This window comes from Perissodus microlepis, chromosome 11 (genome assembly GCF_051167445.1).
Source record: "Perissodus microlepis isolate ML-2025 ecotype Zambia chromosome 11, ASM5116744v1, whole genome shotgun sequence".
NCBI lineage: Eukaryota > Metazoa > Chordata > Actinopteri > Cichliformes > Cichlidae > Perissodus > Perissodus microlepis.
In genome coordinates this window covers 20,917,493-20,940,550 of record NC_140471.1, presented here as the reverse complement: position 1 = coordinate 20,940,550, position 23,058 = coordinate 20,917,493, and the positions used below count along the sequence as shown (strand labels likewise).

The 23,058-nt window shown below is 38.7% G+C and overlaps 1 long non-coding RNA gene across 1 annotated transcript; it reads left to right on the top strand.

The window, feature by feature from the left end:
- The first annotated feature begins 6,939 nt into the window (after positions 1-6,939).
- Positions 6,940-8,714, top strand: LOC146377703 (uncharacterized). Its single transcript, XR_014801604.1, has 3 exons — positions 6,940-7,224; positions 8,373-8,427; positions 8,652-8,714. It is a non-coding gene; the product is annotated as an uncharacterized LOC146377703 (long non-coding RNA).
- Positions 8,715-23,058: the final 14,344 nt, after the last annotated feature.

Genomic DNA, 23,058 nt, shown 5'->3' with positions numbered 1-23,058 from the left:
TATAAGTGAATTCGAATCCAAGTAATTGGAATTTTAGAAGTTTTCGAATGTGACAAATACGCAATGTTATTTCAAATTAGAATGGTGTAACGTTTTGGCGGTTTTCCGTGGGGGACAACATTTCCCATAATGCATTGTATTCTTGCCCGGGAAGTTGACGGTGGCAGTTCTAGCTCCATGCGTTTGAACTTTCTACTAAAACTTTCTACTGTCCGTTTCTACCGGTTGTCGTATTCGCCGGTAATGCACGTGCGTATTGTGAGTATACTTATTTCAATAAGTGTCCGTGTTACACAGTCAGTAGTTTACGCTGTTGAGCTGTGTGTGTGTGTTAGCATGAAGCGAACAATAATAAACAACATGAGTGTGTTATCATGATGGTAATTAGACACATGTTTGTATTTTTTCGTAGTCTCAAATGTGTGGTTGTGAGATAATCTCTAAATCCTTTTAACAGTTTAGAGGGGTATTCCACTAAGCTAGCTCTAAAAGTCAAGGCTTGCGGAAAAATGCATCGCCTGATTCAGCCTAACATTATACACTGGTCGAACTCGGTGCTACGAACGAAGTTCAGCTAAATTGTTCGCGCTAATTCGACAAGGCTCAACCAGCCAGACTGAGGCGCCTCCTTGACACCTTTAAGCCAGACCCTATCGATCTTTGCTAGATAAATTGAAATGAAATGAAAATTTCCGCGTTCTGCTCTCAGGCTAAGAAAGAATCATTGATGCAGACTGTGCGGATCACAAATACTCCCTAACCTGTAAGGCTGGGGTGTCCAAACGTTTTTCACTGAGGGCCACTTACTAGAAATTAGGTAAATAACCTTAACTTTAGTGTATTAAAGATCACAAAATCACTTAAAAGTGGTCGAATATGTTATATTGTTGAATATAATTAAAGACAAAACTGCCTTCATCACAGCTTTCCATAAATGGATCTTTATTGATTCATTCAGAAAAAGCTTTGGTAGCTTATTTTCAGAACAGCAGCCTCAGATTTCTTCTTAGACAGAAGATTTACAGCACAGAGAAAAAACAATAAAGGGGAAAATAGGACGGGTAAATTTCAAGTTTGTTATTTAAGTTATTAAGCTTAGCAACACACCTATCAACATTAGTTTGAAACGGTTAACATTAACAGACTGAACTGGACTTAATAACAGGAGTGCATATAATCTTAGTAAATTATTGTGGTGAGTATCAGCTGCGCTGGGTATGTAAATCGGGCCATCCAGCTGCGGTGCTGATTCGACGTCACTCGTGCCAAAAATCTGGACAAATGTCACTTGATCAAGGAGCAGATCTGCATCAGATGACATCAGCTGACTACGTGTGTGTGTGTGTGCTGTGCAAAAAATGTTTTTGAACATTAATAAGTCGTCTTTGTGCACATATTGTTTACAGATATCAGACTGCAAAGAGCGCTATAGAGAGTCAACATTTCACCAGTTGTCAGTGGGTGAGTTTTATCATTTGTGTCCTAATTTAAATAAAAAATAAATACAAAGAAACTAGAGAATTTTGCCCTGAATTATTCAAAATTTTTAGATTTTTTTTTTGGGTTACCCCTCTAGATTACCCCTGATCTATAACAATGACAATCAGAACATGGCTATCCAACACTTTGTTTTTACTCTGCATTTGTGTAAATACTATTCTAATAGATATTGTATGTTCATCTAGGAACAGCATGATGTAAATACAAGACGGGCCCTCGTCCTTCGTGCACTTCCTGTGTACCTGCGTGAAGATGCCTCCACGTTATTCAGGACTTGTGATGTAAGTGTACTGGCCTCAGCATCAACCCTTTTGCCTAGCTGTTCAGTCGAACATATGACATCGCTCAGAACTCAAGGAGAACCAGGGTGTATATCAGGAAGGAGGTTCAACACAGTCCTCATCTGACTTGTTTTCTCCCATATATCAACTATTGTTGAATAAGATTGCAAGAAGATTGTTACGCATAAACCAGAAAACATGAAAATAGTTGAAAGATTATTAAACAAAAACAAATCCACAGATAAAAACTATCTCCCTTTTAAAATTCAAGTGTTCTATTTTTTTGGAGGTGCCATGTTGTGGTCAGAGAAATGTTTGGTAAATAACAAAAACAAATATCTTGGCATATATTTATTATTGAAAACATTTATTTAAACATATGTTTTGAAACCAAACCCAAATTAAGATTATTGTAATGCATCATGATGTATCGCCATATCAAATTAAATCGTTGACATTATAATCCTAAAAGAAACGTGCGACTTATGAAGATTCACACCTCTAATCGATAGCATAATTTGTGTCCTTGTGGGGCTGAACTCATTCTTGTATTATTTTTGTTTTGCAGTCAGCAGATGGTCCAGACCTCACTGACACTCCTGTGGCTCTGCTGACAGTTGTCACGAATGACACTACTGATTCGGCCCTCTTCAGTCCCGAAAGCATCTGCATTGTCGTTGAGGATGAAATACTTGTGAATGGTCCCACAAATCTGGCTGACTCATTTCTCTTGCTCTTTGGGTACATCTATGCACTAGACCTACAATACCCAAAGAAACTTGAGCTTACATTCACATTTATCCAGAAGGTTGTGATGTGCCTTGAGGACAACAAACCACTGAAAGGGCGTCTACTGACGCTGAAGAATGATTTGTTCAATGAGTGAATCACTCAGAATGGACTACTTGTTGAGCTGAGTATTGAGGAAGCTTTTTTGTTTGTTTTTTTCCTAATCATTTGCCTCTTCTACCTCACATTTAAGATGAATGACTGTTCAGTTCATGCACTATTCATGTTTAATGTTCTGTTGCCTAATACGTAAATGCACTGCCTTGATGTTTGTTCCCTATAAGTACAGCAGTGGAAACCAGTACTGTTTTTTTTTTTTTTATGTATTTTTAAAAAAGAAAGTGAGCTGCAGCTGTCAAGGTACAGTAAGTGTTAAATGCCTCAATGTTCTAATAGCTGCAATTGCTGTTAATACTGAAAATGTTATTGAATTTTAGAATTGAGATGGAGACCCTTGGAGTCATTTTCTCTTGTTTTATTTATGAAGCACTTTTTTATGAGTGAGCTCTGTTGTTTGTGCCTTTTTAAAAGCACATTGTGTTTAATAAAAAGTTTTCTAACACTTTTAGCTGATTATAATTTACTGGGCAAACAGTTTAGAATTATTTGTAAGTGTATTTCCCACAATATTTTAAAAATATTGAAGATTTTAAGTTTTATTTCCCATATTATAAGTTAGAAAATATGAAAAAGTTTGAGTTTATTTCCCACATCGTATGAGTTGCAATATGTAAAATATTTTGAGTGTATTTCCCACCTTAATTAAGTTGAAAAATATTGAACATTTTGAGTCTATTACTCCCTAATTATAAGTTGAGGAATATCAACATTTATGAGTTAACATTGAGGTAATTTAAGGCAACTGCAACTATAATTTTTATTTTAGTTAAACTTAAAACTTTTAAAAACATCACTAAAAAATTGTTGTGTAATCTGTTATACAACAATTTTTGAGTTCTGTGAACTTATTAGGTTTTACAGTGTGTGTGACGTCATTCATCCCCGAACTGCTGCTTCGTGAGCTCACAGACAGGACAGACAGCGCGTAGCAACGCGCCTAATGATGTTTAAAGGATCCCGAAGCGCAAGTCCATCTTTTCAGACAAACTGCAAAAGAAATTTCCCTCATAATGACCATAACTGGACTGGCCATCGGCCCACCGGGCAAGGTGATTTTTCATGGAATTACAAAAATCTATTGAATCATATTTACTTTGGTGGACAGAAAAAAAATAAATATACCGTTTGGGGTCACTTTTCATAATCTGGAACTTTTAGTATTGAATATTCAACTCAGAATTTTCTGCTTTTCATTGTATTCAGTGACTGAAAATATTATGAAAACACTGAGAAGACAAATCATTAACTGCTGTCACATGGTGTGGCTGTCTTAGTTCTCTTTCTGTTGCAGAACTGACTCAGTTCTTCTGACCAGTTCATGTCTGAGGTTCAGACCACGAAGAACGCAATGAACCTGAAGTATGATGTATGATCCTCCGACCCACCAGATAATTGCTATCAGGTTATTTCTGAGCACCTGAGGGTTATGGTGTTAAAATTTCTCCTTTTATTTTTAGATTGCAATGATGATGGACTTCAGCAGGAAAACAAAATCTCATCACACATCACTGCTAGTATATTCTTCACAGAACATAAAATAAAATGCAAAACATTTTAGATGGTTGGTCTTTGCACACAGGCAAGGCCAAAAAAAATCACCCTCAACAGATGTTTCACAAAAACGGGTCCACTGGAACCCACTTCCACATAAGGTGCACCTTATCTGATAGAATAGGAAGCATCAATTACATAGTAGCTGTTCCCATAATTAAGACATCAACTATGAGTGTTCACAAAATGTCCTTACCCATTTTTCATGCGTGCCATGTTGTCTGCACACCCGACAGTTCAATAAACCCTGTGTTGATTACAGATTGTGGTTATGTCCTGAAACAAATGGCAGTTGCATTAGATAACTACAGAGCACTTTATAAGCCAACCCGCTTCTTTAATGAGAATTATGGTTCATTAAAGAAGCAGAAGCTCATCAGTGTTCACTGACAGTATTCTCATTAAAGGTATTGCATGACTCAGTGTCTTTCGAACCTCTATGTCCTGTGGATGTCAAATGATATAAATGGTCTAAACATACAACGTATGTTGGCGGCGACGTGGATGATGTGGATGTGCCCGCCCACTGCTGCGGCGGCTAAAGAGACACGACATACAAAAGCAACATGGACACATGGGAGACGAGAAACAGAACCATGAATACTATTAAATCAAAGGACACAAATTAAACCAGATTCACACAGTCCAAAAGGTAAACCCTGGATCACTTGACCAAGGGCCATGACACTATCACACAAAATTTAAAACTGTTCTTTTAAGTAAATAAACGAAGCAGTAGGGAATTTTTAAATATTTGTTTATTTTTATTTTTGATTTGCTGCTAAATACACTTTTTGTTGTTGTTTTTTTATATTTGCAGCTTTTTGTGCTCCCTATCAAGTGAACCCCTCACCTGAAATAATTTAAATAAAATGACATTTTAAATTATAAACCCCAACAATCAAATGACCCCCTATGAACAAGCACTGGGCAACGGTGGCCAGGAAAAACTCCCTTTCACAGGAAGAAACCTGAGGCAGAACCAGGTTCAAGAAGGGGCAGTCATCTGCCATGACTGGTTGGGGGGTGAGGGGCAAAATAAAACTTAAAGGAGAGCACGGCATAGTTATCGGAGGTTGGTGTAGTTGGTGGACCGTGGTTGGAAAGCAGGGGAGGTGGACGCACCTGAGCGCCAATCTGCAATCATGCCTTGCTGGCTTAAAGGCTGAACTAGGTCCTGCTGTGTTGTTGTTGTTACTGTGTGTGGCTGTGAGCTGCAGCCATCTGTAGTGGTAAACCTGTAGTAATAAAAGTAGATGATGAAAAACATGAGTATATGGTCAGGTCTGTCGTGCGTCTTTCACAAGATTATAAACAGGGGTGCACATAAGTGGTCCGCAGGTGCGCATCAGTTATAAACACAATGCCACAGGGAGCAGCTGGGTCATTCACGTCAGGTGGACATCTTTGAGAAGACCCAGAAAGCTGCAGGAACAATAAGGGCCGCTGTGGCAAGACCTAAACCTACTTTAAGTAGGCATTTGGCACCACGATGCCACATACCAGTACCCTGAACCTCATCCTGAGGTGGCTGAGCAACAGGAGTCTCAACTCCCTCAGGTTCAGCAGCATTTTTGGTTTTTGAAAACTGTAATTCTTCCACTTGACACTGAATAGTTTTCAAAGCTTTCTCGAGATCTGCATTCCGTTTCTTTAGTTCATTTCTCTCGCTTTCAGCCTTGGACAGCTGAACAACAATGGTGTTGTTCTGTTCAAGGAGAAACTGTTGCGTTTCCTCAAGTTCATGCACATCTTGCTCAAGTGCTCCAATCTGCAGTGTTATCCTTACGGGCACCCCCTCTATCTCGCTTATGCGAATTTTCTTTTTGGGCTCCATGCCCTGGACTATTCCTCTCTCCCCTGAGTTGAGCGGTCCTTCCTCTCTCGTTTCTCTGTGAGACACTGAATTGCTGGACGGTTCCTGTGACATTTCTATAAAAGTTTGGCAAAAAACAAAACAAAACCGCTAACTGAATAATTTCAATGTGAAACGATTCTCTTTCCCAAGGATTCCTGGCTTGCGAAAACAACTAGGTGTTTCTTGAAATGCCGAGTTAAGGAAACTGGGGTCTATTTATAGATTTTTCTGGCCGCGACTGTGACGTCAGCCGTGACGTCAGCCATGACGTCAGCGGTGACGTCAGCCATGACGTCAGCGGTGACGTCAGCCATGACGTCAGCTCTCTTTGATCCTTTGATTCGATCAAAGGAGGACTAAGCCAACTAACCAACCGTCCTCGGTTTTACTATATTCCGACAGAGGATCCATGCACTGTAATCCCTAACAGTTGTTCTAGCTCATAACTAATAAGCTCATAACACTCAAATGTCGTTTTGTAGTTGAGCAAACTATAAAGTATTGAGCTCTGTTGGCTTTTATGCAGCTTTAATTGAATAGGGCTCAATATTTTTTAGCTAATTTGTTTGGAACGCTCAAAAAGTTTAAGAAGCATATATTAGTGACGTTCTGGTGGGTGGAGTCTTGTCGCTCCCTCAGGAAAGCTGAGTCTGCCGTCTTGAATTTACCTTGATGCGTGGAAGATTTGGCCAGCCCGTGTGGATTAAGAGTCCCCAACTTCAACCACCACCTTAACTTTTTCATCAACTGCCCTAAATTTGGTAAGTCTAACGTGTTTTTGTTTTGTTTAAATTTAATTTCGATAAACATTCTTTTTTTATTTTTTACTGGAAATATATTCCTACTTTGTGCACAGTGAATGTTTGTTATAAGTGAATTCGAATCCAAGTAATTGGAATTTTAGAAGTTTTCGAATGTGACAAATACGCAATGTTATTTCAAATTAGAATGGTGTAACGTTTTGGCGGTTTTCCGTGGGGGACAACATTTCCCATAATGCATTGTATTCTTGCCCGGGAAGTTGACGGTGGCAGTTCTAGCTCCATGCGTTTGAACTTTCTACTAAAACTTTCTACTGTCCGTTTCTACCGGTTGTCGTATTCGCCGGTAATGCACGTGCGTATTGTGAGTATACTTATTTCAATAAGTGTCCGTGTTACACAGTCAGTAGTTTACGCTGTTGAGCTGTGTGTGTGTGTTAGCATGAAGCGAACAATAATAAACAACATGAGTGTGTTATCATGATGGTAATTAGACACATGTTTGTATTTTTTCGTAGTCTCAAATGTGTGGTTGTGAGATAATCTCTAAATCCTTTTAACAGTTTAGAGGGGTATTCCACTAAGCTAGCTCTAAAAGTCAAGGCTTGCGGAAAAATGCATCGCCTGATTCAGCCTAACATTATACACTGGTCGAACTCGGTGCTACGAACGAAGTTCAGCTAAATTGTTCGCGCTAATTCGACAAGGCTCAACCAGCCAGACTGAGGCGCCTCCTTGACACCTTTAAGCCAGACCCTATCGATCTTTGCTAGATAAATTGAAATGAAATGAAAATTTCCGCGTTCTGCTCTCAGGCTAAGAAAGAATCATTGATGCAGACTGTGCGGATCACAAATACTCCCTAACCTGTAAGGCTGGGGTGTCCAAACGTTTTTCACTGAGGGCCACTTACTAGAAATTAGGTAAATAACCTTAACTTTAGTGTATTAAAGATCACAAAATCACTTAAAAGTGGTCGAATATGTTATATTGTTGAATATAATTAAAGACAAAACTGCCTTCATCACAGCTTTCCATAAATGGATCTTTATTGATTCATTCAGAAAAAGCTTTGGTAGCTTATTTTCAGAACAGCAGCCTCAGATTTCTTCTTAGACAGAAGATTTACAGCACAGAGAAAAAACAATAAAGGGGAAAATAGGACGGGTAAATTTCAAGTTTGTTATTTAAGTTATTAAGCTTAGCAACACACCTATCAACATTAGTTTGAAACGGTTAACATTAACAGACTGAACTGGACTTAATAACAGGAGTGCATATAATCTTAGTAAATTATTGTGGTGAGTATCAGCTGCGCTGGGTATGTAAATCGGGCCATCCAGCTGCGGTGCTGATTCGACGTCACTCGTGCCAAAAATCTGGACAAATGTCACTTGATCAAGGAGCAGATCTGCATCAGATGACATCAGCTGACTACGTGTGTGTGTGTGTGCTGTGCAAAAAATGTTTTTGAACATTAATAAGTCGTCTTTGTGCACATATTGTTTACAGATATCAGACTGCAAAGAGCGCTATAGAGAGTCAACATTTCACCAGTTGTCAGTGGGTGAGTTTTATCATTTGTGTCCTAATTTAAATAAAAAATAAATACAAAGAAACTAGAGAATTTTGCCCTGAATTATTCAAAATTTTTAGATTTTTTTTTTGGGTTACCCCTCTAGATTACCCCTGATCTATAACAATGACAATCAGAACATGGCTATCCAACACTTTGTTTTTACTCTGCATTTGTGTAAATACTATTCTAATAGATATTGTATGTTCATCTAGGAACAGCATGATGTAAATACAAGACGGGCCCTCGTCCTTCGTGCACTTCCTGTGTACCTGCGTGAAGATGCCTCCACGTTATTCAGGACTTGTGATGTAAGTGTACTGGCCTCAGCATCAACCCTTTTGCCTAGCTGTTCAGTCGAACATATGACATCGCTCAGAACTCAAGGAGAACCAGGGTGTATATCAGGAAGGAGGTTCAACACAGTCCTCATCTGACTTGTTTTCTCCCATATATCAACTATTGTTGAATAAGATTGCAAGAAGATTGTTACGCATAAACCAGAAAACATGAAAATAGTTGAAAGATTATTAAACAAAAACAAATCCACAGATAAAAACTATCTCCCTTTTAAAATTCAAGTGTTCTATTTTTTTGGAGGTGCCATGTTGTGGTCAGAGAAATGTTTGGTAAATAACAAAAACAAATATCTTGGCATATATTTATTATTGAAAACATTTATTTAAACATATGTTTTGAAACCAAACCCAAATTAAGATTATTGTAATGCATCATGATGTATCGCCATATCAAATTAAATCGTTGACATTATAATCCTAAAAGAAACGTGCGACTTATGAAGATTCACACCTCTAATCGATAGCATAATTTGTGTCCTTGTGGGGCTGAACTCATTCTTGTATTATTTTTGTTTTGCAGTCAGCAGATGGTCCAGACCTCACTGACACTCCTGTGGCTCTGCTGACAGTTGTCACGAATGACACTACTGATTCGGCCCTCTTCAGTCCCGAAAGCATCTGCATTGTCGTTGAGGATGAAATACTTGTGAATGGTCCCACAAATCTGGCTGACTCATTTCTCTTGCTCTTTGGGTACATCTATGCACTAGACCTACAATACCCAAAGAAACTTGAGCTTACATTCACATTTATCCAGAAGGTTGTGATGTGCCTTGAGGACAACAAACCACTGAAAGGGCGTCTACTGACGCTGAAGAATGATTTGTTCAATGAGTGAATCACTCAGAATGGACTACTTGTTGAGCTGAGTATTGAGGAAGCTTTTTTGTTTGTTTTTTTCCTAATCATTTGCCTCTTCTACCTCACATTTAAGATGAATGACTGTTCAGTTCATGCACTATTCATGTTTAATGTTCTGTTGCCTAATACGTAAATGCACTGCCTTGATGTTTGTTCCCTATAAGTACAGCAGTGGAAACCAGTACTGTTTTTTTTTTTTTATGTATTTTTAAAAAAGAAAGTGAGCTGCAGCTGTCAAGGTACAGTAAGTGTTAAATGCCTCAATGTTCTAATAGCTGCAATTGCTGTTAATACTGAAAATGTTATTGAATTTTAGAATTGAGATGGAGACCCTTGGAGTCATTTTCTCTTGTTTTATTTATGAAGCACTTTTTTATGAGTGAGCTCTGTTGTTTGTGCCTTTTTAAAAGCACATTGTGTTTAATAAAAAGTTTTCTAACACTTTTAGCTGATTATAATTTACTGGGCAAACAGTTTAGAATTATTTGTAAGTGTATTTCCCACAATATTTTAAAAATATTGAAGATTTTAAGTTTTATTTCCCATATTATAAGTTAGAAAATATGAAAAAGTTTGAGTTTATTTCCCACATCGTATGAGTTGCAATATGTAAAATATTTTGAGTGTATTTCCCACCTTAATTAAGTTGAAAAATATTGAACATTTTGAGTCTATTACTCCCTAATTATAAGTTGAGGAATATCAACATTTATGAGTTAACATTGAGGTAATTTAAGGCAACTGCAACTATAATTTTTATTTTAGTTAAACTTAAAACTTTTAAAAACATCACTAAAAAATTGTTGTGTAATCTGTTATACAACAATTTTTGAGTTCTGTGAACTTATTAGGTTTTACAGTGTGTGTGACGTCATTCATCCCCGAACTGCTGCTTCGTGAGCTCACAGACAGGACAGACAGCGCGTAGCAACGCGCCTAATGATGTTTAAAGGATCCCGAAGCGCAAGTCCATCTTTTCAGACAAACTGCAAAAGAAATTTCCCTCGTAATGACCATAACTGGACTGGCCATCGGCCCACCGGGCAAGGTGATTTTTCATGGAATTACAAAAATCTATTGAATCATATTTACTTTGGTGGACAGAAAAAAAATAAATATACCGTTTGGGGTCACTTTTCATAATCTGGAACTTTTAGTATTGAATATTCAACTCAGAATTTTCTGCTTTTCATTGTATTCAGTGACTGAAAATATTATGAAAACACTGAGAAGACAAATCATTAACTGCTGTCACATGGTGTGGCTGTCTTAGTTCTCTTTCTGTTGCAGAACTGACTCAGTTCTTCTGACCAGTTCATGTCTGAGGTTCAGACCACGAAGAACGCAATGAACCTGAAGTATGATGTATGATCCTCCGACCCACCAGATAATTGCTATCAGGTTATTTCTGAGCACCTGAGGGTTATGGTGTTAAAATTTCTCCTTTTATTTTTAGATTGCAATGATGATGGACTTCAGCAGGAAAACAAAATCTCATCACACATCACTGCTAGTATATTCTTCACAGAACATAAAATAAAATGCAAAACATTTTAGATGGTTGGTCTTTGCACACAGGCAAGGCCAAAAAAAATCACCCTCAACAGATGTTTCACAAAAACGGGTCCACTGGAACCCACTTCCACATAAGGTGCACCTTATCTGATAGAATAGGAAGCATCAATTACATAGTAGCTGTTCCCATAATTAAGACATCAACTATGAGTGTTCACAAAATGTCCTTACCCATTTTTCATGCGTGCCATGTTGTCTGCACACCCGACAGTTCAATAAACCCTGTGTTGATTACAGATTGTGGTTATGTCCTGAAACAAATGGCAGTTGCATTAGATAACTACAGAGCACTTTATAAGCCAACCCGCTTCTTTAATGAGAATTATGGTTCATTAAAGAAGCAGAAGCTCATCAGTGTTCACTGACAGTATTCTCATTAAAGGTATTGCATGACTCAGTGTCTTTCGAACCTCTATGTCCTGTGGATGTCAAATGATATAAATGGTCTAAACATACAACGTATGTTGGCGGCGACGTGGATGATGTGGATGTGCCCGCCCACTGCTGCGGCGGCTAAAGAGACACGACATACAAAAGCAACATGGACACATGGGAGACGAGAAACAGAACCATGAATACTATTAAATCAAAGGACACAAATTAAACCAGATTCACACAGTCCAAAAGGTAAACCCTGGATCACTTGACCAAGGGCCATGACACTATCACACAAAATTTAAAACTGTTCTTTTAAGTAAATAAACGAAGCAGTAGGGAATTTTTAAATATTTGTTTATTTTTATTTTTGATTTGCTGCTAAATACACTTTTTGTTGTTGTTTTTTTATATTTGCAGCTTTTTGTGCTCCCTATCAAGTGAACCCCTCACCTGAAATAATTTAAATAAAATGACATTTTAAATTATAAACCCCAACAATCAAATGACCCCCTATGAACAAGCACTGGGCAACGGTGGCCAGGAAAAACTCCCTTTCACAGGAAGAAACCTGAGGCAGAACCAGGTTCAAGAAGGGGCAGTCATCTGCCATGACTGGTTGGGGGGTGAGGGGCAAAATAAAACTTAAAGGAGAGCACGGCATAGTTATCGGAGGTTGGTGTAGTTGGTGGACCGTGGTTGGAAAGCAGGGGAGGTGGACGCACCTGAGCGCCAATCTGCAATCATGCCTTGCTGGCTTAAAGGCTGAACTAGGTCCTGCTGTGTTGTTGTTGTTACTGTGTGTGGCTGTGAGCTGCAGCCATCTGTAGTGGTAAACCTGTAGTAATAAAAGTAGATGATGAAAAACATGAGTATATGGTCAGGTCTGTCGTGCGTCTTTCACAAGATTATAAACAGGGGTGCACATAAGTGGTCCGCAGGTGCGCATCAGTTATAAACACAATGCCACAGGGAGCAGCTGGGTCATTCACGTCAGGTGGACATCTTTGAGAAGACCCAGAAAGCTGCAGGAACAATAAGGGCCGCTGTGGCAAGACCTAAACCTACTTTAAGTAGGCATTTGGCACCACGATGCCACATACCAGTACCCTGAACCTCATCCTGAGGTGGCTGAGCAACAGGAGTCTCAACTCCCTCAGGTTCAGCAGCATTTTTGGTTTTTGAAAACTGTAATTCTTCCACTTGACACTGAATAGTTTTCAAAGCTTTCTCGAGATCTGCATTCCGTTTCTTTAGTTCATTTCTCTCGCTTTCAGCCTTGGACAGCTGAACAACAATGGTGTTGTTCTGTTCAAGGAGAAACTGTTGCGTTTCCTCAAGTTCATGCACATCTTGCTCAAGTGCTCCAATCTGCAGTGTTATCCTTACGGGCACCCCCTCTATCTCGCTTATGCGAATTTTCTTTTTGGGCTCCATGCCCTGGACTATTCCTCTCTCCCCTGAGTTGAGCGGTCCTTCCTCTCTCGTTTCTCTGTGAGACACTGAATTGCTGGACGGTTCCTGTGACATTTCTATAAAAGTTTGGCAAAAAACAAAACAAAACCGCTAACTGAATAATTTCAATGTGAAACGATTCTCTTTCCCAAGGATTCCTGGCTTGCGAAAACAACTAGGTGTTTCTTGAAATGCCGAGTTAAGGAAACTGGGGTCTATTTATAGATTTTTCTGGCCGCGACTGTGACGTCAGCCGTGACGTCAGCCATGACGTCAGCGGTGACGTCAGCCATGACGTCAGCTCTCTTTGATCCTTTGATTCGATCAAAGGAGGACTAAGCCAACTAACCAACCGTCCTCGGTTTTACTATATTCCGACAGAGGATCCATGCACTGTAATCCCTAACAGTTGTTCTAGCTCATAACTAATAAGCTCATAACACTCAAATGTCGTTTTGTAGTTGAGCAAACTATAAAGTATTGAGCTCTGTTGGCTTTTATGCAGCTTTAATTGAATAGGGCTCAATATTTTTTAGCTAATTTGTTTGGAACGCTCAAAAAGTTTAAGAAGCATATATTAGTGACGTTCTGGTGGGTGGAGTCTTGTCGCTCCCTCAGGAAAGCTGAGTCTGCCGTCTTGAATTTACCTTGATGCGTGGAAGATTTGGCCAGCCCGTGTGGATTAAGAGTCCCCAACTTCAACCACCACCTTAACTTTTTCATCAACTGCCCTAAATTTGGTAAGTCTAACGTGTTTTTGTTTTGTTTAAATTTAATTTCGATAAACATTCTTTTTTTATTTTTTACTGGAAATATATTCCTACTTTGTGCACAGTGAATGTTTGTTATAAGTGAATTCGAATCCAAGTAATTGGAATTTTAGAAGTTTTCGAATGTGACAAATACGCAATGTTATTTCAAATTAGAATGGTGTAACGTTTTGGCGGTTTTCCGTGGGGGACAACATTTCCCATAATGCATTGTATTCTTGCCCGGGAAGTTGACGGTGGCAGTTCTAGCTCCATGCGTTTGAACTTTCTACTAAAACTTTCTACTGTCCGTTTCTACCGGTTGTCGTATTCGCCGGTAATGCACGTGCGTATTGTGAGTATACTTATTTCAATAAGTGTCCGTGTTACACAGTCAGTAGTTTACGCTGTTGAGCTGTGTGTGTGTGTTAGCATGAAGCGAACAATAATAAACAACATGAGTGTGTTATCATGATGGTAATTAGACACATGTTTGTATTTTTTCGTAGTCTCAAATGTGTGGTTGTGAGATAATCTCTAAATCCTTTTAACAGTTTAGAGGGGTATTCCACTAAGCTAGCTCTAAAAGTCAAGGCTTGCGGAAAAATGCATCGCCTGATTCAGCCTAACATTATACACTGGTCGAACTCGGTGCTACGAACGAAGTTCAGCTAAATTGTTCGCGCTAATTCGACAAGGCTCAACCAGCCAGACTGAGGCGCCTCCTTGACACCTTTAAGCCAGACCCTATCGATCTTTGCTAGATAAATTGAAATGAAATGAAAATTTCCGCGTTCTGCTCTCAGGCTAAGAAAGAATCATTGATGCAGACTGTGCGGATCACAAATACTCCCTAACCTGTAAGGCTGGGGTGTCCAAACGTTTTTCACTGAGGGCCACTTACTAGAAATTAGGTAAATAACCTTAACTTTAGTGTATTAAAGATCACAAAATCACTTAAAAGTGGTCGAATATGTTATATTGTTGAATATAATTAAAGACAAAACTGCCTTCATCACAGCTTTCCATAAATGGATCTTTATTGATTCATTCAGAAAAAGCTTTGGTAGCTTATTTTCAGAACAGCAGCCTCAGATTTCTTCTTAGACAGAAGATTTACAGCACAGAGAAAAAACAATAAAGGGGAAAATAGGACGGGTAAATTTCAAGTTTGTTATTTAAGTTATTAAGCTTAGCAACACACCTATCAACATTAGTTTGAAACGGTTAACATTAACAGACTGAACTGGACTTAATAACAGGAGTGCATATAATCTTAGTAAATTATTGTGGTGAGTATCAGCTGCGCTGGGTATGTAAATCGGGCCATCCAGCTGCGGTGCTGATTCGACGTCACTCGTGCCAAAAATCTGGACAAATGTCACTTGATCAAGGAGCAGATCTGCATCAGATGACATCAGCTGACTACGTGTGTGTGTGTGTGCTGTGCAAAATGTTTTTGAACATTAATAAGTCGTCTTTGTGCACATATTGTTTACAGATATCAGACTGCAAAGAGCGCTATAGAGAGTCAACATTTCACCAGTTGTCAGTGGGTGAGTTTTATCATTTGTGTCCTAATTTAAATAAAAAATAAATACAAAGAAACTAGAGAATTTTGCCCTGAATTATTCAAAATTTTTAGATTTTTTTTTTGGGTTACCCCTCTAGATTACCCCTGATCTATAACAATGACAATCAGAACATGGCTATCCAACACTTTGTTTTTACTCTGCATTTGTGTAAATACTATTCTAATAGATATTGTATGTTCATCTAGGAACAGCATGATGTAAATACAAGACGGGCCCTCGTCCTTCGTGCACTTCCTGTGTACCTGCGTGAAGATGCCTCCACGTTATTCAGGACTTGTGATGTAAGTGTACTGGCCTCAGCATCAACCCTTTTGCCTAGCTGTTCAGTCGAACATATGACATCGCTCAGAACTCAAGGAGAACCAGGGTGTATATCAGGAAGGAGGTTCAACACAGTCCTCATCTGACTTGTTTTCTCCCATATATCAACTATTGTTGAATAAGATTGCAAGAAGATTGTTACGCATAAACCAGAAAACATGAAAATAGTTGAAAGATTATTAAACAAAAACAAATCCACAGATAAAAACTATCTCCCTTTTAAAATTCAAGTGTTCTATTTTTTTGGAGGTGCCATGTTGTGGTCAGAGAAATGTTTGGTAAATAACAAAAACAAATATCTTGGCATATATTTATTATTGAAAACATTTATTTAAACATATGTTTTGAAACCAAACCCAAATTAAGATTATTGTAATGCATCATGATGTATCGCCATATCAAATTAAATCGTTGACATTATAATCCTAAAAGAAACGTGCGACTTATGAAGATTCACACCTCTAATCGATAGCATAATTTGTGTCCTTGTGGGGCTGAACTCATTCTTGTATTATTTTTGTTTTGCAGTCAGCAGATGGTCCAGACCTCACTGACACTCCTGTGGCTCTGCTGACAGTTGTCACGAATGACACTACTGATTCGGCCCTCTTCAGTCCCGAAAGCATCTGCATTGTCGTTGAGGATGAAATACTTGTGAATGGTCCCACAAATCTGGCTGACTCATTTCTCTTGCTCTTTGGGTACATCTATGCACTAGACCTACAATACCCAAAGAAACTTGAGCTTACATTCACATTTATCCAGAAGGTTGTGATGTGCCTTGAGGACAACAAACCACTGAAAGGGCGTCTACTGACGCTGAAGAATGATTTGTTCAATGAGTGAATCACTCAGAATGGACTACTTGTTGAGCTGAGTATTGAGGAAGCTTTTTTGTTTGTTTTTTTCCTAATCATTTGCCTCTTCTACCTCACATTTAAGATGAATGACTGTTCAGTTCATGCACTATTCATGTTTAATGTTCTGTTGCCTAATACGTAAATGCACTGCCTTGATGTTTGTTCCCTATAAGTACAGCAGTGGAAACCAGTACTGTTTTTTTTTTTTTTATGTATTTTTAAAAAAGAAAGTGAGCTGCAGCTGTCAAGGTACAGTAAGTGTTAAATGCCTCAATGTTCTAATAGCTGCAATTGCTGTTAATACTGAAAATGTTATTGAATTTTAGAATTGAGATGGAGACCCTTGGAGTCATTTTCTCTTGTTTTATTTATGAAGCACTTTTTTATGAGTGAGCTCTGTTGTTTGTGCCTTTTTAAAAGCACATTGTGTTTAATAAAAAGTTTTCTAACACTTTTAGCTGATTATAATTTACTGGGCAAACAGTTTAGAATTATTTGTAAGTGTATTTCCCACAATATTTTAAAAATATTGAAGATTTTAAGTTTTATTTCCCATATTATAAGTTAGAAAATATGAAAAAGTTTGAGTTTATTTCCCACATCGTATGAGTTGCAATATGTAAAATATTTTGAGTGTATTTCCCACCTTAATTAAGTTGAAAAATATTGAACATTTTGAGTCTATTACTCCCTAATTATAAGTTGAGGAATATCAACATTTATGAGTTAACATTGAGGTAATTTAAGGCAACTGCAACTATAATTTTTATTTTAGTTAAACTTAAAACTTTTAAAAACATCACTAAAAAATTGTTGTGTAATCTGTTATACAACAATTTTTGAGTTCTGTGAACTTATTAGGTTTTACAGTGTGTGTGACGTCATTCATCCCCGAACTGCTGCTTCGTGAGCTCACAGACAGGACAGACAGCGCGTAGCAACGCGCCTAATGATGTTTAAAGGATCCCGAAGCGCAAGTCCATCTTTTCAGACAAACTGCAAAAGAAATTTCCCTCGTAATGACCATAACTGGACTGGCCATCGGCCCACCGGGCAAGGTGATTTTTCATGGAATTACAAAAATCTATTGAATCATATTTACTTTGGTGGACAGAAAAAAAATAAATATACCGTTTGGGGTCACTTTTCATAATCTGGAACTTTTAGTATTGAATATTCAACTCAGAATTTTCTGCTTTTCATTGTATTCAGTGACTGAAAATATTATGAAAACACTGAGAAGACAAATCATTAACTGCTGTCACATGGTGTGGCTGTCTTAGTTCTCTTTCTGTTGCAGAACTGACTCAGTTCTTCTGACCAGTTCATGTCTGAGGTTCAGACCACGAAGAACGCAATGAACCTGAAGTATGATGTATGATCCTCCGACCCACCAGATAATTGCTATCAGGTTATTTCTGAGCACCTGAGGGTTATGGTGTTAAAATTTCTCCTTTTATTTTTAGATTGCAATGATGATGGACTTCAGCAGGAAAACAAAATCTCATCACACATCACTGCTAGTATATTCTTCACAGAACATAAAATAAAATGCAAAACATTTTAGATGGTTGGTCTTTGCACACAGGCAAGGCCAAAAAAAATCACCCTCAACAGATGTTTCACAAAAACGGGTCCACTGGAACCCACTTCCACATAAGGTGCACCTTATCTGATAGAATAGGAAGCATCAATTACATAGTAGCTGTTCCCATAATTAAGACATCAACTATGAGTGTTCACAAAATGTCCTTACCCATTTTTCATGCGTGCCATGTTGTCTGCACACCCGACAGTTCAATAAACCCTGTGTTGATTACAGATTGTGGTTATGTCCTGAAACAAATGGCAGTTGCATTAGATAACTACAGAGCACTTTATAAGCCAACCCGCTTCTTTAATGAGAATTATGGTTCATTAAAGAAGCAGAAGCTCATCAGTGTTCACTGACAGTATTCTCATTAAAGGTATTGCATGACTCAGTGTCTTTCGAACCTCTATGTCCTGTGGATGTCAAATGATATAAATGGTCTAAACATACAACGTATGTTGGCGGCGACGTGGATGATGTGGATGTGCCCGCCCACTGCTGCGGCGGCTAAAGAGACACGACATACAAAAGCAACATGGACACATGGGAGACGAGAAACAGAACCATGAATACTATTAAATCAAAGGACACAAATTAAACCAGATTCACACAGTCCAAAAGGTAAACCCTGGATCACTTGACCAAGGGCCATGACACTATCACACAAAATTTAAAACTGTTCTTTTAAGTAAATAAACGAAGCAGTAGGGAATTTTTAAATATTTGTTTATTTTTATTTTTGATTTGCTGCTAAATACACTTTTTGTTGTTGTTTTTTTATATTTGCAGCTTTTTGTGCTCCCTATCAAGTGAACCCCTCACCTGAAATAATTTAAATAAAATGACATTTTAAATTATAAACCCCAACAATCAAATGACCCCCTATGAACAAGCACTGGGCAACGGTGGCCAGGAAAAACTCCCTTTCACAGGAAGAAACCTGAGGCAGAACCAGGTTCAAGAAGGGGCAGTCATCTGCCATGACTGGTTGGGGGGTGAGGGGCAAAATAAAACTTAAAGGAGAGCACGGCATAGTTATCGGAGGTTGGTGTAGTTGGTGGACCGTGGTTGGAAAGCAGGGGAGGTGGACGCACCTGAGCGCCAATCTGCAATCATGCCTTGCTGGCTTAAAGGCTGAACTAGGTCCTGCTGTGTTGTTGTTGTTACTGTGTGTGGCTGTGAGCTGCAGCCATCTGTAGTGGTAAACCTGTAGTAATAAAAGTAGATGATGAAAAACATGAGTATATGGTCAGGTCTGTCGTGCGTCTTTCACAAGATTATAAACAGGGGTGCACATAAGTGGTCCGCAGGTGCGCATCAGTTATAAACACAATGCCACAGGGAGCAGCTGGGTCATTCACGTCAGGTGGACATCTTTGAGAAGACCCAGAAAGCTGCAGGAACAATAAGGGCCGCTGTGGCAAGACCTAAACCTACTTTAAGTAGGCATTTGGCACCACGATGCCACATACCAGTACCCTGAACCTCATCCTGAGGTGGCTGAGCAACAGGAGTCTCAACTCCCTCAGGTTCAGCAGCATTTTTGGTTTTTGAAAACTGTAATTCTTCCACTTGACACTGAATAGTTTTCAAAGCTTTCTCGAGATCTGCATTCCGTTTCTTTAGTTCATTTCTCTCGCTTTCAGCCTTGGACAGCTGAACAACAATGGTGTTGTTCTGTTCAAGGAGAAACTGTTGCGTTTCCTCAAGTTCATGCACATCTTGCTCAAGTGCTCCAATCTGCAGTGTTATCCTTACGGGCACCCCCTCTATCTCGCTTATGCGAATTTTCTTTTTGGGCTCCATGCCCTGGACTATTCCTCTCTCCCCTGAGTTGAGCGGTCCTTCCTCTCTCGTTTCTCTGTGAGACACTGAATTGCTGGACGGTTCCTGTGACATTTCTATAAAAGTTTGGCAAAAAACAAAACAAAACCGCTAACTGAATAATTTCAATGTGAAACGATTCTCTTTCCCAAGGATTCCTGGCTTGCGAAAACAACTAGGTGTTTCTTGAAATGCCGAGTTAAGGAAACTGGGGTCTATTTATAGATTTTTCTGGCCGCGACTGTGACGTCAGCCGTGACGTCAGCCATGACGTCAGCGGTGACGTCAGCCATGACGTCAGCGGTGACGTCAGCCATGACGTCAGCTCTCTTTGATCCTTTGATTCGATCAAAGGAGGACTAAGCCAACTAACCAACCGTCCTCGGTTTTACTATATTCCGACAGAGGATCCATGCACTGTAATCCCTAACAGTTGTTCTAGCTCATAACTAATAAGCTCATAACACTCAAATGTCGTTTTGTAGTTGAGCAAACTATAAAGTATTGAGCTCTGTTGGCTTTTATGCAGCTTTAATTGAATAGGGCTCAATATTTTTTAGCTAATTTGTTTGGAACGCTCAAAAAGTTTAAGAAGCATATATTAGTGACGTTCTGGTGGGTGGAGTCTTGTCGCTCCCTCAGGAAAGCTGAGTCTGCCGTCTTGAATTTACCTTGATGCGTGGAAGATTTGGCCAGCCCGTGTGGATTAAGAGTCCCCAACTTCAACCACCACCTTAACTTTTTCATCAACTGCCCTAAATTTGGTAAGTCTAACGTGTTTTTGTTTTGTTTAAATTTAATTTCGATAAACATTCTTTTTTTATTTTTTACTGGAAATATATTCCTACTTTGTGCACAGTGAATGTTTGTTATAAATGAATTCGAATCCAAGTAATTGGAATTTTAGAAGTTTTCGAATGTGACAAATACGCAATGTTATTTCAAATTAGAATGGTGTAACGTTTTGGCGGTTTTCCGTGGGGGACAACATTTCCCATAATGCATTGTATTCTTGCCCGGGAAGTTGACGGTGGCAGTTCTAGCTCCATGCGTTTGAACTTTCTACTAAAACTTTCTACTGTCCGTTTCTACCGGTTGTCGTATTCGCCGGTAATGCACGTGCGTATTGTGAGTATACTTATTTCAATAAGTGTCCGTGTTACACAGTCAGTAGTTTACGCTGTTGAGCTGTGTGTGTGTGTTAGCATGAAGCGAACAATAATAAACAACATGAGTGTGTTATCATGATGGTAATTAGACACATGTTTGTATTTTTTCGTAGTCTCAAATGTGTGGTTGTGAGATAATCTCTAAATCCTTTTAACAGTTTAGAGGGGTATTCCACTAAGCTAGCTCTAAAAGTCAAGGCTTGCGGAAAAATGCATCGCCTGATTCAGCCTAACATTATACACTGGTCGAACTCGGTGCTACGAACGAAGTTCAGCTAAATTGTTCGCGCTAATTCGACAAGGCTCAACCAGCCAGACTGAGGCGCCTCCTTGACACCTTTAAGCCAGACCCTATCGATCTTTGCTAGATAAATTGAAATGAAATGAAAATTTCCGCGTTCTGCTCTCAGGCTAAGAAAGAATCATTGATGCAGACTGTGCGGATCACAAATACTCCCTAACCTGTAAGGCTGGGGTGTCCAAACGTTTTTCACTGAGGGCCACTTACTAGAAATTAGGTAAATAACCTTAACTTTAGTGTATTAAAGATCACAAAATCACTTAAAAGTGGTCGAATATGTTATATTGTTGAATATAATTAAAGACAAAACTGCCTTCATCACAGCTTTCCATAAATGGATCTTTATTGATTCATTCAGAAAAAGCTTTGGTAGCTTATTTTCAGAACAGCAGCCTCAGATTTCTTCTTAGACAGAAGATTTACAGCACAGAGAAAAAACAATAAAGGGGAAAATAGGACGGGTAAATTTCAAGTTTGTTATTTAAGTTATTAAGCTTAGCAACACACCTATCAACATTAGTTTGAAACGGTTAACATTAACAGACTGAACTGGACTTAATAACAGGAGTGCATATAATCTTAGTAAATTATTGTGGTGAGTATCAGCTGCGCTGGGTATGTAAATCGGGCCATCCAGCTGCGGTGCTGATTCGACGTCACTCGTGCCAAAAATCTGGACAAATGTCACTTGATCAAGGAGCAGATCTGCATCAGATGACATCAGCTGACTACGTGTGTGTGTGTGTGCTGTGCAAAAAATGTTTTTGAACATTAATAAGTCGTCTTTGTGCACATATTGTTTACAGATATCAGACTGCAAAGAGCGCTATAGAGAGTCAACATTTCACCAGTTGTCAGTGGGTGAGTTTTATCATTTGTGTCCTAATTTAAATAAAAAATAAATACAAAGAAACTAGAGAATTTTGCCCTGAATTATTCAAAATTTTTAGATTTTTTTTTTGGGTTACCCCTCTAGATTACCCCTGATCTATAACAATGACAATCAGAACATGGCTATCCAACACTTTGTTTTTACTCTGCATTTGTGTAAATACTATTCTAATAGATATTGTATGTTCATCTAGGAACAGCATGATGTAAATACAAGACGGGCCCTCGTCCTTCGTGCACTTCCTGTGTACCTGCGTGAAGATGCCTCCACGTTATTCAGGACTTGTGATGTAAGTGTACTGGCCTCAGCATCAACCCTTTTGCCTAGCTGTTCAGTCGAACATATGACATCGCTCAGAACTCAAGGAGAACCAGGGTGTATATCAGGAAGGAGGTTCAACACAGTCCTCATCTGACTTGTTTTCTCCCATATATCAACTATTGTTGAATAAGATTGCAAGAAGATTGTTACGCATAAACCAGAAAACATGAAAATAGTTGAAAGATTATTAAACAAAAACAAATCCACAGATAAAAACTATCTCCCTTTTAAAATTCAAGTGTTCTATTTTTTTGGAGGTGCCATGTTGTGGTCAGAGAAATGTTTGGTAAATAACAAAAACAAATATCTTGGCATATATTTATTATTGAAAACATTTATTTAAACATATGTTTTGAAACCAAACCCAAATTAAG